This window comes from Oncorhynchus masou, chromosome 15 (assembly GCF_036934945.1).
Source record: "Oncorhynchus masou masou isolate Uvic2021 chromosome 15, UVic_Omas_1.1, whole genome shotgun sequence".
Taxonomy (NCBI): domain Eukaryota; kingdom Metazoa; phylum Chordata; class Actinopteri; order Salmoniformes; family Salmonidae; genus Oncorhynchus; species Oncorhynchus masou.
The window spans coordinates 12,225,058-12,231,726 of NC_088226.1; the positions used below are offsets into that span (position 1 = coordinate 12,225,058).

General features: G+C 41.8%; 1 long non-coding RNA gene across 1 annotated transcript; it reads right to left on the reverse strand.

Annotated features, from left to right (window-relative positions):
- Positions 1-1,030: 1,030 nt before the first annotated feature.
- On the reverse strand, positions 1,031-6,064 carry LOC135554990 (uncharacterized). The gene is made up of 3 exons (XR_010457799.1): positions 6,042-6,064; positions 4,716-4,823; positions 1,031-4,357 (listed from the first exon to the last, which is right to left on the reverse strand). It is a non-coding gene; the product is annotated as an uncharacterized LOC135554990 (long non-coding RNA).
- Between the last annotated feature and the right edge of the window lie 605 nt (positions 6,065-6,669).

Genomic DNA, 6,669 nt, shown 5'->3' on the forward strand with positions numbered 1-6,669 from the left:
CAGGTGAACTCTGATTGGAGAGTGGAGACCACAAGCTGCCAGCCCTGGGAAGAAAAGTCTCTCTGCTCATTAAATGGAATGACTAATGAGACTCACAGCTAGACAGTGACAGAGTAGCAGCTATCGCCTGCCACTCTCAATTTCTCTCTCTTTCTTGCCTCCTAGTGCCAGAGAATGAGCCTGATAAACAATCCTTGACTTCAGCCTGGCAAGTAGTCTAAACAAGGCCCCCAACCTGCATTTGACACTGACAGTGAATTGTGTATGTGTGTCTGTGTGTGTGTGTGTCAGCAGAGAGAGATACACAACAAAGAGATAAAATGTTTCTTCACTCAACAATTATACAGTATCGCTGTTGAATCATTTCCCCACCTGTTCCTCTCCATCACTACTTTGATGATTGTTGGATTAAGTTCAATCGTGAGTCACAGTGATTACATACTTCAATTCACAAGTGTTTTCATACACTGGCGCTGTGGTTGACTCCAATAATACAAATGTCAAGAGCAACCTTTTGAAATAAGGGATGTATTCATGACCTGTAATCTCCCCCCAAGTAGAAAACAGCTTTCCTGACAATGCCACCATGGTAACCGACATGTGTTATCATCTAGCTCGACTGATGGGGCTTTTTGATTATCAGTAGCAAACTCAGTGAGTGGACATCTGCTGTTGCTGGCTGCTCGGTGGGTGACATATCACGTCTCCTGCTCCTCCTACACACACCCTCCTTAATGGCACTACGACAACATCTGCTTACCTCACACTCACACACTGATGCATACACTGAGACAACACTGAGACAAATCAAATCAAATTTTATTTGTCACATACACATGGTTAGCAGATGTTAATGCGAGTGTAGCGAAATGCTTGTGCTTCTAGTTCCGACAATGCAGTAATAACCAACAAGTAATCTAACTAACAATTCCAAAACTACTGTCTTATACACACAAGTGTAAGGGGATAAAGAATATGTACATAAAGATATGAATGAGTGATGGTACAGAGCAGCATAGGCAAGATACAGTAGATGGTATCGAGTACAGTATATACATATGAGATGAGTATGTAAACAAAGTGGTATAGTTAAAGTGGCTAGTGATACATGTATTACATAAAGATGCAGTAGATGATATAGAGTACAGTATATACGTATACATATGAGATGAATAATGTAGGGTATGTAAACATTATATTAGGTAGCATTGTTTAAAGTGGCTAGTGATATATTTTACATCATTTCCCATCAATTCCCATTATTAAAGTGGCTGGAGTTGAGTCAGTGTGTTGGCAGCAGCCACTCAATGTTAGTGGTTGCTGTTTAACAGTCTGATGGCCTTCAGATAGAAGCTATTTTTCAGTCTCTCGGTCCCAGCTTTGATGCACCTGTACTGACCTCGCCTTCTGGATGATAGTGGGGTGAACAGGCAGTGGCTCGGGTGGTTGTTGTCCTTGATGATCTTTATGGCCTTCCTGTAACATCAGGTGGTGTAGGTGTCCTGGAGGGCAGGTAGTTTGCCCCCGATGATGCGTTGTGCAGACCTCACTACCCTCTGAAGAGCCTTAAGGTTGTGGGCAGAGCAGTGTGAGGTTATTTTCCTGACACCACACTCCGAGGGCCCTCACCTCCTCCCTGTAGGCCGTCTCGTCAAGCCTACCACTGTGGTGTCGTCCGCAAACTTGATGATTGGGTTGGAGGCGTGCGTGGCCACGCAGTCGTGGGTGAACAGGGAGTACAGGAGAGGGCTCAGAACACACCCTTGTGGGGCCCGAGTGTTGAGGATCAGCGGGGTGGAGATGTTCTTGCCTACCCTCACCACCTGGGGGCGGCCCGTCAGGAAGTCCAGTACCCAGTTGCACAGGGCGGGGTCGAGACCCAGGGTCTCGAGGTTGATGATGAGCTTGGAGGGTACTATGGTGTTAAATGCTGAGCTGTAGTCGATGAACAGCATTCTCACATAGGTATTCCTCTTGTCCAGATGGGTTAGGGCAGTGTGCAGTGTGGTTGAGATTGCATCGTCTGTGGACCTATTTGGGCGGTAAGCAAATTGGAGTGGGTCTAGGGTGTCAGGTAGGGTGGAGGTGATATGGTCCTTGACTAGTCTCTCAAAGCACTTCATGATGACGGAAGTGAGTGCTACGGGGTGGTAGTCGTTTAGCTCAGTTACCTTAGCTTTCTTGGGAACAGGAACAATGGTGGCCCTCTTGAAGCATGTGGCAAACCACAGGCACTATATCCCCATAGGAGGGACGATGTTGGGGAGGAGAGATCCAACTTCTAGCTAGCCTACTAGTTCAACAAAACGGTTTGTTTATAACCACAGCACTGGACCCAATTGTATTTAAATAGGTCACATCAGGGCACCAGATTTGCTAAATTAGGCAAAAAGATGGAATTCATTTGGAGAGTTGTACTAATGATTAAAATGAAAAGCATTAAGGGAAGGTGGAAATCTGCTATTAGGAAGTTCAATGGCTGCATCTGTCATAAGGGGGACAGAGGTGACAGGGGGGGGGGGATCAGGAGTCAGGATCAGATCCACAGCTGCAGCTGGACTGTATGGAGTCACTCCTCTGATACTGTGGTGCTGGTGGTAAGGGATGAGAAGAGTTGGAGGGACAAAACGAGAACATTTGGGCCTAGATATGTTTTTATATTTCTGTATGCTTTCCTGATTTACAACATCAGCAGTGGAAACAGCATTGTCAAATATATCTACAGTTTAAATGAGCATTTTAGACAATCTTACAAAATAAAATGCAGGCAGCTGTTTCCTCTAATGCATAATTAGAATAATTTATTTGATCGTGTTAAAATCAAAGACTGCTTTCATGTTTAAGGGCTCATATTGTTCTCTCCTCTAATGTTCCAGACAATAACCATACCCTGAGATGCTCCAAAATACCTACGGACTGTCTGGATAGAACTAGATCAGGTTACAACGTCTGAAAATCAAGAGTTAAACTCTAGGTTAAGTGCCAACACAGTTGAGTAATAGTATAATAATAACATGTTAATAGATTTAACATTCACAAAAGGATAACTTAAACCATACATGTACAGTCCCAGTAAAACATTTGGATACAGCTACTCATTCAAGGGGTTTTCTTATTTTTTTTTTACTGTTTTCTACATTGGAGAATAATAGTGAAGACATCAAAACTATGAAATAACACATATGTAATCATGTTGTAACCAAAAAAGTGTTAAACAGATTCTTCAAAGTAGCCACCCTTTCCCTTGATGAGAGCTTTGCACACGTTTTGGCATTCTCTCAACCAGCTTCATGAGGTAGATCATTTGTGGAATTTCTATCCTTCTTAGTGCATTTGAGCCAATCAGCTGTGTTGTGACAAGAGAGGGGTAGTATACAAAAGCCCTATTTTGTAAAAGACCAAGTCCATAATATGGCAAGAACAGCTCAAATAAGCAAAGAGAAACGACAGTTCATCATTACTTTAAGACATGAAAGTCAGTCAATGCGGAACATTTCAAGAACTTTGAAGCACCATGAGGACCACCAAACAAAAGGAAGATTTAGAGCCTCTGCTGCAGAGGATAAGTTCATTAGATCTCAGAAATTGCAGCCCAAATCAACTCTTTACAGAGTTATAAAGAAAAGCCCTTGAATGAGTAGGTGTGTCCAAACTTTTAACTGGTACTGGTACGGCAGGGTAGCCTAGTGGTTACAGCGTTGGACTAGTAACCGGAAGGTTGCAAATTCAAATCCCCGAGCTGACAAGGTACACATCTGTCATTCTGCCCCTTAACAGGCAGTTAACTCACTGTTCCTAGGCCATCATTGAAAATAATATAAAATAAATTTGAAATTCTAACAGGATACAAATGTTCACAGTAACTAAAATCAACCTGCAAGAAATTACTTACAGCCCGCTGCCATCTCACCTCAACACCACTCTCATTCAGCAGACATTAAATTGCAGGCACACTCACTCCATTTGTGCCACCACCAGCAAGTTGACAAATATAACGAGCACCATTTCAACCCTGATTACTGCAACACCCTCAACCCCCGCTGAGTCCTGCTAACTGTATCTCCAGGAACGTCTGTTTCTATTACATATTCAGACGGTGACCTCTATACACATGCACACTTTCTGACTTGACAGGCGAAGGATGCCGTCTGAAGATAAGTGTACACAACAATCACCTTGATGATTCTTCACGGGACTAGACCATGAAGAAAACCCCGAGAGAGGAAGGAGAAGGAGAGTAAACAAACCCAGAAAGAAAAGCAACATCATTAGCCCTGGAAATGAAACAGTGGGAAGAAGTGTTTACAGGGATTTACCTGGAAGGGAGGCACTTGGCTCAGCTTCCTCAACAGATCATCTGGAATAAATCGGTTTGGGGAAATTATCAATATGGTACAAGATACTGGGGATTGCCAATCTGTGTGAAGGTTTTGAGGTGTTTAGCTCTTTCACTAACCACATGTGGGAGGAAACAGGAAATGAGAACAAACTCTCTGTATTTACCCTTTCATCAAACACATGCACATTGTAATAACCAGGGAAAGGGAGAAAATCACTTGATTTGTGACTTTTAAAACCAAGAAAGGGGAGAAAAGCACATCATAGTCTACATTGGAAATATACCCATCAATCTGTGCCGTACACACACTGATGCTCTGTTCTAACTAAAGAGTCCCTTAGAAAGCAGGTGCTGATGAATATTCTGAAGCCACTACCTGCTCAGTTCCGATTGTGATCTGATTGGCCATTGATGACTGCCGACCATGAATATTTATAGAATCAGACACAATAAAGGATGAAGTCTTCAGCCAAGCTCCTTTGTACTAAGAGACAGGAAACAATTGCAAAGAAAGTAAGATCAATCAGACTTCATATTGTCTACAGATGTAAAACACAGACAAAAGGACAAAAGGCAAGAATTGTCTAAGATTGACTTGATGCAGAACCAGTGGAAAAGGATGCAGCATAACATGGAAGTGAGAGTTTTACTCTTTAGCGAAGTTCTGAAAGCACACCAATTTAAACATCTACAAATATGTGCAATTCCGACTTGGCACAGTTCCCCCAAACGTATTTCCCAGCAATTTGTCTTCAACAAACTCTTAACCCCCAAAAATATAATTTTTCTATCAGCCTCATATCTAGCCTCCTCACTCAAAAAATCATGAATAGGTGATTCACCTCTGCAAAGCTGCAACCACCGAGGTCAGATACCATGCAACAGCAGTGCAGCACTGATGAATCCACAAGACAGGTACACACCACCATTCAATATTCAGACTGAACTGTACTATAGTATGGCTCTTGTACCAGAGTCTACTATGTGGACCATCCCCAGCACATCTCATACAGTATCTGACACATTGAGAGTACATGAAAATACAGTTTTCAACAGTCACCCATTGAGTCTATTTATGGTGTGACTTTGAAACAAGACTATCGGAAAATGGGGAATTCATTTATGAGCATGAACGGAGCTAATGAAATGGGGGACGAGAGAGCTAATCAGTTTGTTACTCCCACTCCCGTCTGATTTATTGGCACACGTTGTATCTACAGGAAGTGTTTAGGTCCCAAGACACTGCTACTCTGTGTCTCTGAGAATGGAAAAGGCAGTGTTTATTCACTCTCCATTCTATTCCTTCATAGTGCCTTATCTACTCGATTTATTTTCAACAAATTAGCCTTGCTGCAACATGTACTTATCATTCGCAACCACAAAGTGCAACAACATTGGTGATTTCCCACGAAATGCAGTCTATTGTTTCCTTTTGAAATGATGTGATGTTAGGTATTGTGTAGCACGGGAGTAAGGAATCACACTTACAATACTATTAATTAAAAATGAACTATTCTATCATAACAAACGTTACTTTTGTGGCCTTCTTTTACACACAACCCAAAGTATACAGTAATTTCAAAAGTATACTGTCTAACTACTGACTGATGTTAAAGGGTTGAAAGAGAAATATAGGGGAAGGTTACTTAACCTTCTATATCTTCAGTAGCTACTGTTCCTCACACAGAGAAAAGGCACTTACATTTAGTAACAGGGGGTGGTAATGTTCCTCTTGTGCAGACACAGCTGAGCTACATTTGGAAATAAAGAAAGCTGTAATTATTGTCATTCTCTAATGTAGCTCCCCCTTAGCTAAACCTCCCGACCCACACAGCAGTAGGGAACACTCGTAAAAAGAAATATACAAAAATAACAGTAGCTTTCCACTGGCTATGTTTCTTGCATTATTCCTTACACTTCACTCCCTGAACTACATGAAGAGATAACTTCACTTTAATATTTCATCACTATATACCACAATGCACAACACACAAAAAAAAACCTGCCTAGAAATGCAACTTAATGGCACGTACTGTAGATCTGATTTACCCTTTGAGAAGCAGTCTCTTCCTGGACGATGTACTTGAGCAGTTTAAAGTGAATGCAAGTTAACTATTCAACTAGACTAGAAAGAGGAGCCATTTTGTTCTCAATGTTACTTTCGTTATTGTCAGAAATCTGTACACATACATGGATACACTTAGTGGCCAGTTTATTAGGAACATCGTGGCTTGCTATATAAAGCAGGCATACAGGCATCCAGTTACTGTTCGATTGAATGTTAGTGAAAGATTAGTGGAATCTGTGTAGGTAGCTGGACAGGTAGGATG